Here is a 12,431-nt window from a genome sequence, read left to right as displayed (position 1 = left end):
TGCCCTCACACAGACCTCAATTATCATGTCAGAGTGAGCATAGCACTTGACCCTGAGCTGCTTGGTATTGAGCTGAAATGGTGGCAGGGCCCTGGGAGTGGTGGGGCTTTGGCCGCCTTCATACCAGCATAGATGGGTGTAGAAGGCCCTGCCACTGGCGATGCTGGTGAGGCTATCATGGTAATCAGGGGACTGCTACGCCCACCCCGAGACTGCCCAGATGCATGGCAGAGCGTATTGGTGTCTAGTGTGTCCGTGGGAGGGGAGTGGGAAAGGGGGCAGGTTGTAGGGTGGGACAGGTAATAGGCCTCTCTGCCCAGGATGGGGTCAGAGAGAGGGTGGGGTGGGTGGGTGGGTGGATGGGGGGTTCAGGTGCACAAGAGCTAGAGAGGGAGAGAGGAGGTTGGAGGAGCAGGAGGGAGGACGAGGGACAGGGCACTGAGGAGGCTGATGCCCCTGGCAGGAGGAAGGAAAAGGGATGTCGATGTTGAGGGCAGCGGCAGTGGGTGGGGGGACTTTCACCTTTGCACCCAGGAGGGCTGAAGGAGGCAAGTCCAGGGTGTCCTCACCCACCCCCTGCCCCACCCCCCTGCACCGTAGATGGAAAGAAAAGGCCTTGATGTTCTTCACCGCCCCCGCCTCCAGCCACTGACCTTTAGATGACGAGGGCACCAACCCAAACACTCAGTCCTTTGATGGTGTTATTGCAGTCGTGCTGTCCTCCCTCCTGTCAATGGAAAGAAAGAAACTGTCTCTCTCCCGTGGCAGGATGGCAGGCAGGCGATGGCGGCTCCTTCTTTTTTCTGGTTGGAAACTCAACAATCTTGCAGGAGAAATCCTCGTCACGACCTTTCTGTGGAGCAGCAGCAATGGCTCTCACTGAAGCCACACACTCAACTGCAACCTATCGATGGCTAACAGGTCCTTCCAGCAACCCAACCCAAGTGTATTGTGGAGATTGGGGCTGGGTCATTGGTTTCTGAAGGGAAACCATTCCACGCTTCTTTATTTCGACTGAGCTTGTTACTGATCTTATCATAGCCGCTCCCCGACTACACCTCAGAGAACAGACTCTCCATCAAGTACATACAGACCAAATAAAGCCCATTCGACCCCTCCGCAAAAGTGGAGATGCCGGGGATTGAACCTGGGTCTCAGCTACATCCCCTTGCTGCTGATGGGTTTTTTTTCTCTAAAAATATACTTTATTCATAAAAATCTCAAATAACCATTGCAAATATACATTTTTATGAGTACCACACAGTACAGAATTAAATCTTTTTTTACAGTTCTACACAAATTGTAGTCATAACATTTCAAAACTTAAAACTATATACATGCCTCAAATTTTATTGTGTGCCATTATTGCTCAGATTGGCACACAGTTACACAGGTCGAGGGTATTCTGCTGTTCCCGGGCCCTCGGTCTGCCTCTGTTAAATGGCCTTATAGTGTGGCCTTTCCCCATTGTGCCTTTGTGGCGGCTGCCCCAAGCTTCAGCGCGTCCCTCAGCACGTAGTCCTGGACCTTGGAATGTGCCAGTCTGCAACACTCAGTCGAGGACAGTTCTTTCAGCTGGAAGATCAGCAAGTATCGGGCGGACCAAAGTGCGTCCTTCACTGAGTTGATGACCTTCCAGCAGCAGTTGATATTTGTCTCGGTGTGCGTCCCCGGAAACAGCCCATAGAGCACAGAGTCCTGCGTCACCGAGCTGCTCGGGACGAACCTCGACAAATACCACCTCATCTCACTCCAGGCCTTCTTTGCAAAGGCACATTCCACAAGGAGGTGTGCGACCGTCTTATCAGCCCCGCAGCCGCTTCGAGGGCAGCATGCAGTGCTGTTCAGACCTCGAGCGTGCACAAAGGGTCTGACGGGGAGTGCCCTTCTCACCACCAGCCAAGCCAGATCTTGGTGCTTGTTTGTGAGTTCTGGTGATGAGGCGTTCTGCCAGATGACACTGACAGTCTGCTCAGGGAACATCCAACAGGATCCGCCATCTCCTTTTCTCTCAGGGCCCCAAGGAAGTTACACGCTGACCACTGCTTAATCACCATGTGGTTAAAGGTGCGTTCTCCCCGAAGGACAGGTGCTGCGGTACGGTCCAACTACTCGGCGCGTTCTGTGGCAGTGTGGCCAGACCCATCCTCTGCAACACTCGGGACAGGTAGAATCTGAAAAAGTAGCGTCACTTGCTGTTAGTGTACCGAGAATCTACGCACAGCTTGATGCAGCCACACACAAAGGTGGCCCTTGCTGCTGATGGTTGCTGCTTTGGACTCTAATGAAAAGTACAACCTGTGTTTGCAGTTAATACTTTCTCACTCTCCTCACTGTTTGCTGTCTGAGTTATATTTTGGTGAAGTTAAGTCGCACTATCCTTTCTGGCAGGAGGAAGGGGGGGGGATGTCGATGTTGACGGCAGCATCACCGGACATTCTCTCTTCCACATTCTTCCTTCGGGAAAAAGATTTTTTTTCCAAAAATATACTTTATTCATAAAAGTCTCAAACTATTGCAAATCTACATGGCTTTAAATTACAAACAGTGCAGAATCAAAACATTTTTACAGATTTGTGCAAATTACAGTTATTACATTTCAATACTTAAAGCCTCAATAAATTACTGTGTTCCGTTATTGCTCAGATTGGCACACAGTTACACAGGTCGAGGGTATTCTGCTGTTCCCGGGCCCTCGGTCTGCCTCTGTTAAAAGGCCTTACAGTGTGGCCTTTCCCCATTGTGCCTTTGTGGCGGCTGCCCCAAGCTTCGGCGCGTCCCTCAGCACGTAGTCCTGGACCTTGTAATGTGCCGGTCTGCAACACTCGGACAGTTCTTTCAGCTGGAAGATCAAATATCGGGCAGACCAAAGTGCGTCCTTCACCGAGTTGATGACCTTCCAGCAGCAGTTGATATTTGTCTCGGTGTCCGTCCCTGGAAACAGCCTGTAGAGCAGAGTCCTGCGTCACTGAGCTGCTCGGGACGAACCTTGGGAAAAAGGTACAAAAGTCTGAGGACACGTACCAATCGACTCAAGAACAGCTTCTTCCCTGCTGCCATCAGACTCTTGAATGCACCTGCCTTGCATTAAGTTGATCTTTCTCTACACCCTAGCTATGACTGTAACACTACATTCTGCACTCTCTCATTTCCTTTTCTATGAACAGTATGTATAGCACGCAAGAAACAATACTTTACACTGTATGTTAATACACGTGACAATATTAAATCAAGTCAAAAATGTTTCTATGTTCCTAAAACTTAGAAAGCTTCAATCGAATCACCAGTCAACTTTCTACATTCCAGGGGATACAACACTAGCTGTAAGTGTTAATCTTGTTTCATGACCTCGAGTTTCATTTTCCCCAGTGTTATCACTAGAAATGTGGTCAACTGGTGGGGTTTTTTTTTGCAGGTATATGTTTTAAAGCAATTCTGCCTTTCCCTTTGGGTTTAACGAGGATTGCTGGGTTAGTTCATCTGTCTGCACACTTGAAAAGAATCAATCTAAAACCAGTGTGAAATTTAGTGGCCAGGTTCACCGTGACTCCCCCTTTGACTTATCAATGAGTGTCATGTCCTTCTGCGCTCTGAAAGCTAGTGGCGTTTGTACCGAATAAACCTGTTGGACTTTAACCTGGTGTTGTGAGACTTCTTACTGCGTCACGTCCTTCCTCAGAGGTGAGGAAACAGCGCCACCAGCCGGAGACTATCCATACTGCAGCCAACTTGCCAGGAGGGCCGTTCATTTTCCGGGGGCGGGGGGGGGGGGGGTTCGTTTTCCTTTTACGGGTAATATGCAAATAAGAGCAGAGAGTAGCAGAATTTTGTACTCAAGATAGAGGAATGTTCAGTATTAATCATAATATCTGAGGAACAGTGATATGGACAGTGCAAATAGATTGATAAAAAGGTGGGCTTGTGTGTTTTTGAAACGGAGTAGGTATGACTGTGAAAGGTAGTGATTGATGCCTAGGGGAAGTGTTTGTGAGTGTTTGAGCATACTTACCTGGCAGGGGTGAAACCATGATCAAGCAGGTGGTTCGCCCAGGACGAGGCTATCCCATTGCACTTCGGGTGTGCTGACGCCTGCGATGTCCCCAAATGCGGGATACTCGACTGCAAAATTTGTGGTAGTGGGGGACTGCGTTCGCGCTCTCCCCTGATTTTCTAATTAAAAATAGAGTTTATATTTCTTTCATTTTAAAGGGGTTGTGTGTTACCCAGTTTTTCCTTTCAACTGCTTTAAGATGTCTTTTGTTTTTTTTTAATTTTATTTATTCTTCCCATATTCACATTGTCTGATGCTGCGCGGTGAGATTGCTTAGCACTGCTGCCTCACAGTGGCAAGGTCCCAGCTTTGAATCCTCGTTTGCGTCACTATCCGTCTGTAGTTTGTACATTCTTCCTGTGTCTGTGTGCATTTCCTCCCGGTGCTCCACTTTCCCCCCACAGTCCAAAGATGTGCAGGTTAGGCCTCTTTCAAGGCAAACCAAATAAACCAACTCAAATTAACTCTGGGATAATGTAGAAGGGGCAGCTCCCCAAAAAGAAGGGAGAACAACCTGGATTGAAACTTAAAACGTTAAATCATAATGTCATTATCAGGGTCTATAATGCACTCCAACCCCTGCAGTGCCCAATGGGCATGGAAGGCATCTACTGTGCCCGTGGACACTGCATTCTCCCTCTCTGTGCTAGACGGGCAGACAGTTGGTGTGGACCACCCCATCGATCGCCCGCTGCCTGGACTTGTTAATGGAAAATTTTGCCAGGCCCAGGAGCAGGTTCATGAGGAGGTTGCCATCCTGACCCGCCCCCCACTTCCTCAGAAGTATGGGATTGAAGTGCAAACGGAACATTAGAAGCTCTTTAGGAAAACAAAAAGGGAATGCAACCTAAGGCACAAAACATAGGCATGGTCCACGGACTCCACAAGGCCACAGAAGGGGCAAGCTTTGGAGCCTGTCAGATTGCCAGACCTGTGATTGTACAGCACTACTGCATGCATCGCCCTCCATCCCAGGCCCCCAAGACAATTGGGGGGGATCCCTCCGTAGAGGGACCTCCACTGGGGACCTCTGCTGCCCAGCGGCAACAAGGCCCGCCAAGGTGAATCCAGGCGACAGGTGAGGGCGTGGTAGTGGAAGGTGTGCAGCTGCAGCCCATACAGGAAACATCTCCGTGCGCTGGAAAAAGGTACGGAGGACATTTCCCCGAGGTGGCTCATGCTGTGTGGACCTGTCCCGGGAGGGGGGCATAGACTTTGGGCCAATGTGGAATTCTGTCAGAACATGGAGACTGCTCGGGTGGGATCCCAACACACGTATGCACCGCCTCGTGACCACGTGCATTTTCAGGGCCGAGCACAACCGCCCTAAGGACTTGGACGGTTTTGGATTGTGCCAGACGGGCATCCCCGTGCGCTCAGCCAACATGTGGGGTCTCATCCTGTCCACTCCTCCACATCCAACATGTCCCAGATCCTGGTCACCCTGGCATCCATAATCCTCCTTTCTGCCAGCCTCCGGAAGTTATAAGGCTGGAGGAGCGGATTCCTGATCAGCAGCTCTCACACGAGAGCCGCTACTCCTGCCGGGGAAGAGCTGCATCGCGAGGCGACCCTGTTCCAGATAGTGAGGAGGTCCTGGTAAAAGACGGGACAACTCCTGCAGGGAGTTCGAACCGCGCCCCAGATTGATATGCAGGAGCTGCACTCCTTAACTCGGGCCGTGCAACTGGCACATTGCTAGGGCACGCCATCGTGGAGAAGGCTCCACGTAAAGGTACCTCTGCAGGGGGTGGAGGCGGAAGGTCACCACCTGTGTGTGAAGGCACACGAGAGCTTGACTGCCCTCCGAAAGCAGGAGATACAGAACTGCAGCAGAGACCCAGTGCAGTCGGTTGTCCCAAATGAAACCATGAGGGTTTTTGCAGATTTGTGAGAAAGTCGGGGGAGGGGTCAAAGCGAACAGCCGGTAGCACAACATGGAGGCGAGCGGCTGGTTTATGATGAGAACTTGTGCCCTGTAGGACAGCACTCGGAGCAGTCCTGTCCATCGACTCAGGCAGGCGGAGACTTTGGCCTCCAGCTCCCACCAGTTCTCTGGTCAGGGTCCCTCGGCCTGGCAGACACAGGCCCCGAAGTAGAGGAGGTTGGAACTGCTCCAAGTAAAAGGCCTGAGCTTGTTCAGAAATCCGGTGCACTTGGCCCAGTTGATCCTGGCGGAGGACGCGGCGGAGTACACCGCCTGGCATTCTCACATCCTCTGCAGGTCAGCCGGGTCTGTAAACACGAGGAGCACGTCATTGGCATAAGCCGACAGGACCATCCCTACACCCAAGTTGTGCAGAGCCAAATCCAACAACCTTCTCCGCAAGAGGCACAGGAACAGCTCCACGCGTATAGAATAGTCGGCCAGACAAGGGGCAGCCCTGCCGTACTCCTCTCCCAAAGTGAGCAGGCACCGTCAGAGACTCGTTAACGTTAATCAGACACTCTGCGGCCGAGTACAGTAATCGGATCCGGAGACAAAACGCGTCCCAAACCCAAATGCCTGCAGAGTTCCGAGTAAATACTCATACTCCACCCTGTCAAACACCTTCTCCTAATCTAATGACAAGAAGGTGCGCGACAGACCAGCCCCCTGGGATGCACCAAAGTGCGTCTTTCACCGAGTTGATGACCTTCCAACAGCAGTTGATATTTGTCTTGATGTGCGTCCCCGGAAACAGCCCGTAGAGCACAGAGTCCTGCGTCACCAAGCTGCTCGGGATGAACCTTGACAAATACCACTGCATCTCACTCCAGGCCTTCTTTGCAAAGGCACATTCCACAAGGAGGTGTGCGACTGTCTTATCAGCCCCGCAGCCACTTCGAGGGCAGCATGTGGTGATGTTGAGACCTCGAGCGTGCATAAAGGGTCTGACAGTGAGTGCCCTTCTCACCACCAGCCAAGCCAGGTCTTGGTGCTTGTTTGTCAGTTCTGGTAACGAGGCATTCTGTCAGATGACACTGACAGTCTGCTCAGGGAATCATCCGACAGGATCCGCCATCTTTCCTCTCAGGGCCCCGAGGACGTTACGCGCTGACCACTGCTTAATCGCCATGTGGTCAAAGGTGCGTTTGCGGAAAAATTTTTCCCCGAAGGACAGGTGCTGCGGCACAGTCCAACTACTTGGAGCATTCCGTGGCAGTGTGGCCAGACCCGTCCTTCGCAACAGTCAGGATAGGTACAACCTCAAAAAGTAGTGGCACTTGCTGTTCGTGTACCAAGGATCTACGCACAGCTTGATGCAGCCGCACACAAAGGTGGCCCTTGCTGCTGATGGTTGCTGCTTTGGAGCCTAATGAAAAGTGCAACCTGTGTTTGCAGTTATCACTTTCTCACTTTCCTCACTGTTTGCTGTCTGAGTTATATTTTGGTGAAGCTAAGTCGCACTATCCTTTCTGGCAGGAGGAAGCGGGGGGGATGTCGATGTTGACGGCAGCATCACCGGACATTCTCTCTTCCACATTCTTCCTTCGGGAAAAAGATTTTTTTTTCCAAAAATATACTTTATTCATAAAAGTCTCAAACTATTGCAAATCTACATGGCTTTAAATTACAAACAGTGCAGAATCAAAACATTTTTGCATTTATTACATTCATTACATTTCAATACTTAAAGCGATATACATGACTCAATAAATTACTGTGTGCCGTTATTGCTCAGATTGTCTCACAGTTACGCAGGTCAAGGGTATTCTGCTGTTCCCATGCCGTCGGTCTGCCTCCGTTAAAAGGCCTTACAGTGTGGCCTTTCCCCATTGTGCCTTTGTGGCGGCTGCCCCAAGCTTCAGCGCGTCCCTCAGCACGTAGTCCTGGACCTTGGAATGTGCCAGTCTGCAACACTCGGTCGAGGACAGTTCTTTCAACTGGAAGATCAGCAAGTATCGGGCGGACCAAAGTGCGTCCTTCACTGAGTTGATGACCTTCCAGCAGCAGTTGCTATTTGTCTCGGTGTGCGTCCCCGGAAACAGCCCGTAGAGCAGAGTCCTGCGTCACTGAGCTGCTTGGGACGAACCTTGGGAAAACGATACAAAAGTCTGAGGACACGTACCAATCGACTCAAGAACAGCTTCTTCCCTGCTGCCATCAGACTCTTGAATGCACCTGCCTTGCATTAAGTTGATCTTTCTCTACACCCTAGCTATGACTGTAACACTACATTCTGCACTCTCTCGTTTCCTTTTCTATGAACAGTATGTATAGCACACAAGAAACAATACTTTACACTGTATGTTAATATATGTGACAATATTAAATCAAAAATGTTTCTATGTTCCTAAAGCTTAGAAAGATTCAATCAAAGCACCAGTCAACTTTCTACATTCCAGGGGATACAACACTAGACCTCGAGTTTTATTTTCCCCAGTGTTATCACTAGAAATGTGGTCAACAAGAAATGTGAGGTTTTTTTTGCAGGTATATGTTTTAAAGCAATTCTGCCTTTCCCTTTGGGTGTAACGAGGATTGCTGGGTTAGTTCATCTGTCTGCACACATGAAAAGAAGCAATCTAAAACCAGTGTGAAATTTAGTGGCCAGGTTCACCGTGACTCCCCCTTTGACTTATCAATGAGTGTCATGTCCTTCTGCGTTCTGAAAGCGAGTGGCTTTTGTACCGAATAAACCTGTTGGACTTTAACCTGGTGTTGTGAGACTTCTTACTGCGTCACTTCCTTCCTCAGAGGTGAGGAAACAGCGCCACCAGCCGGAGACTATCCATACTGCAGCCAACTTGCCAGGAGGGCCGTTCATTTTCCGGGGGGGGGGTGGTGTTCGTTTTCCTTTTACGGGTAATATGCAAATAAGAGCAGAGAGTAGCAGAATTTTGTACTCAAGATAGAGGAATGTTCAGTATTAATCGTAATATCTGAGGAACAGTGATATGGACAGTGCAAATAGATTGATAAAAAGGTGGGCTTGTGTGTTTTTGAAACGGAGCAGATATGACTATGAAAGGTAGTGATTGATGCCTAGGGGAAGTGTTTGTGAGTGTTTGAGCATACTTACCTGGCAGGGGTGAAACCATGATCAAGCAGGTGGTTCGCCCAGGACGAGGCTATCCCATTGCACTTCGGGTGTGCTGACGCCTGCGATGTCCCCAAATGCGGGATACTCGACTGCAAAATTTGTGGTAGTGGGGGACTGCGTTCGCGCTCTCCCCTGATTTTCTAATTAAAAAATAGAGCTTTTAAGTCATGAAGTACAGGAGAAGTTGCAGTCAATGAGAGTTTATGTCGGCGAGGATATCCTGGAGGTGAAAATCTTTGCTTTGGAGGTGGCTAGCATCCACTCTGTAGAGCCGAATGAAAAGTGCTCATGTTTCTTCTTCCAGAAGGTGCATAGAGACACCTCTGTGATCAGCAGCCTGAAGGAAGACGACGGCTCAGTAAGGTCATTAGAGTCTGACATTCTGAGCATCTGCAAATCCTTCTATGCTGGACTGTATGACCTGAAGCCAACAGACAGCATAGCCTTCCAGTCTTTCCTGTCATCTTATCACTCAGGTCCAAAATGGGCTTTGGGGAGGGAATCCACAATTGGATCTGGCTGTTCTACACAAACGTCAGTAGCACAGTGTCAGTCAATGGGTGAGAATCAGATAGTTTTCACATCAGGTCTGGAGTCAGACAGGGCTGCCCCATCTCCTCCATCCTTTTTGTGTGTTGCATTGAACCCTTTGCCTGAGGCCCTCAGAAGTGACCCAGGCATCAAAGGGGTGACAATCCCAGGCAGCAGACACATGCAGGTCAAAGCTTCCCTGTACATGGATGACGTGGCTGTCTTCTGCTCGGACCCCTCGTCTGTCTGCAGACTTCTCCAGGTCTGTGAGCATTTTGAGCTGGCCTCGGGAGCCAAAGTCAACCAGGGTAATAGCAAGGCCATGTTCTTTGGGAACTGGGCCGACAAATCCTTTGTCCCCTTCGCCGTCAGGGCAGATTACCTGAAGCTGCTGGGGATATGGTTTGGAGCGGCAGGAGCATGCGCCAAAACCTGGGATGAACGCATCGTGAAAGTCAGGCAGAAACTGGGCTGGTGGGAGCTATGTTCCCTCTCCATGACAGGAAAAGACCTGGTGATCCGGTGCGAGGTGCTGTCCATGTTGTTGCACATGGCACAGGAGTGGCCTATCCCCAAATCCTGCGCTGCAGCAGTGATGATGTGGGTATGCCGGTGTTGGACTGGCGTAAACACAGTGAAAAGTCTGACAACACCAGGTTTTAGTCCAACCTATTTATTTGATAATATACTCGCAAGCTTTCGGGTTAGTCCCTTCGTCAGGTGAATGGAGAGTTCTGAACTCTCCATTCACCTGACGAAGGGACTAACCCGAAAGCTTGTGAGTATATTATCAAATAAATAGGTTGGACTAAAACCTGGTGTTGAGGGAAAGACATTCCCAACGCCGCCCTCATCCTGATGGCCACCTTTGTGTGCGGCTGCATCAAGCTGTGCGTAGATCCTCGGTACACCAACAGCAAGTGCCACTACTTTTTGAGGTTCTACCTGTCCCGAGTGTTGCGAAGGATGGGTCTGGCCACACTGCCGCGGAACGCTCCAAGTAGTTGGACCGTACCGCAGCACCTGTCCTTCGTGGAGAAATTTTTCCGCAAACACACCTTTGACCACAAGGCGATTAAGCAGTGGTCAGCGCGTAACGTCCTTGGGGCCCTGAGAGAAAAGGAGATGGCGGATCCTGTCGGATGGTTCCCTGAGCAGACTGTCAGTGTCATCTGGCAGAACACCTCATCACCAGAACTGACAAACAAGCACCAAGATCTGGCTTGGCTGGTGGTGAGAAGGGCACTCCCCGTCAGATCCTTTATGCACGCTCGAGGTCTCAACATCACCGCACGCTGCCCTCGAAGCGGCTGCGGGGCTGACGAGACGGTTGCACACCTCCTTCTGGAATGTGCCTTTGCAAAGAAGGTCTGGAGCGAGATGCAGGGGTATTTGTCGAGGTTCGTCCCGAGCAGCTCGGTGACGCAGGACTCTGTGCTCTACGGGCTGTTTCCGGGAACGCACACCGAGACAAATATCAACTGCTGCTGGAAGGTCATCAACTCGGTGAAGGACGCACTTTGGTCCGCCCGATACTTGCTGATCTTCCAGCTGAAAGAACTGTCCTCGACCGAGTGTTGCAGACTGGCACATTCCAAGGTCCAGGACTACGTGCTGAGGGACAGGCTGAAGCTTGGGGCAGCCGCCGCAAAGGCACAGTGGGGAAAGGCCACACTGTAAGGCCTTTTAACGGAGGCAGACCGAGGGCCCAGGAACTGCAGAATACCCTCGACCTGCGTAACTGTGTGCCAATCTGAGCACTAACGGCACACAGTAATCTTTTGAGGCGTGTATATAGTTTTTAAGTATTGAAATGTAATCATGGTAATTAGTACAAATATGTAAATTTTGAGACATGGACATAGTTTTTTAAGTACTGAAATGTAGTCACTGTAGTTTGGACAGATCTGCAAAAATGTTTTGATTCCGCATTGTTTTGCTACTCGAAGCCCTGTACATTGTAATAGATTACTTGAGATTTTTATGAATAAAGTATATTTTTGGAAAAAAAAACCTGGTGTTGTCAGACTTTTCACTGCAGCAGTGATGCAGGCCATCTTCAAGTTTACCTGGAGATCAAAGATGGAACGCATCCGGAGGGAGGCGATGCACAAATCTCCAGGGAACGGAGGGAAAAACATTCCCAATGCTGCCCTCATCCTGATGGCCACCTTTGTGTGCGGCTGCACCAAGCTGTGCATAGATCCTCGGTACACTAACAGCAAGTGACGCTACTTTTTGAGGTTGTACCTGTCCCGAGTGTTGCAGAGGACGGGTCTGGCCACACTGCCACAGAATGCTCCAAGTAGTTGGACGGTACCGCAGCACCTGTCCTTCGGGAGAAATTTTTCCGCAAACACGCCTTTGACCACATTGCGATTAAGCAGTGGTCAGCGCGTAACGTCCTTGAGACCCTGAGAGAAAAGGAGATGGCGGATCCTGTCGGATGGTTCTCTGAGCAGACTGTCAGTGTCATCTGGCAGAACGTCTCATCACCAGAACTGACAAACAAGCACCAAGATCTGGCTTGGCTGGTGGTGAGAAGGTCACCCCCCGTCAGACCCTTTGTGCACGCTCGAGGTCTCAACAGCACTGCACGCTGCCCTCGAAGCAGCTGCGGGGCTGATAAGACGGTCGCACACCTCCTTGTGGAATGTGCCTTTGCAAAGAAGGTCTGGAGTGAGATGAGGTGGTATTTGTCGAGGTTCGTCCCGAGCAGCTCGGTGACGCAGGACTCTGTGCTCTATGGGCTGTTTCCGGGGACGCACACCGAGACAAATATCAACTGCTGCTGGAAGGTCATCAACTCAGTGAAGGACGCA

The 12,431-nt window shown here is 50.4% G+C and overlaps 2 non-coding genes across 2 annotated transcripts; both read left to right on the top strand.

Moving 5' to 3' along the window:
* Positions 1-4,001: 4,001 nt before the first annotated feature.
* Positions 4,002-4,165, top strand: LOC145348763 (U1 spliceosomal RNA). The gene has a single exon (XR_013888003.1). It is a non-coding gene; the product is annotated as a U1 spliceosomal RNA (small nuclear RNA).
* A 4,884-nt stretch (positions 4,166-9,049) lies between these two features.
* LOC145348762 (U1 spliceosomal RNA) lies at positions 9,050-9,213 on the top strand. Its single transcript, XR_013888002.1, has one exon. It is a non-coding gene; the product is annotated as a U1 spliceosomal RNA (small nuclear RNA).
* The last annotated feature ends 3,218 nt before the right edge of the window (positions 9,214-12,431 follow it).

Source organism: Carcharhinus amblyrhynchos, chromosome 9 (genome assembly GCF_965287045.1).
Source record: "Carcharhinus amblyrhynchos chromosome 9, sCarAmb.v2.hapA, whole genome shotgun sequence".
In the NCBI taxonomy this organism is placed as follows: domain Eukaryota; kingdom Metazoa; phylum Chordata; class Chondrichthyes; order Carcharhiniformes; family Carcharhinidae; genus Carcharhinus; species Carcharhinus amblyrhynchos.
The sequence above is the reverse complement of the archived record's forward strand: the minus strand, read 5'-3'. Positions and strand labels throughout refer to the sequence as shown.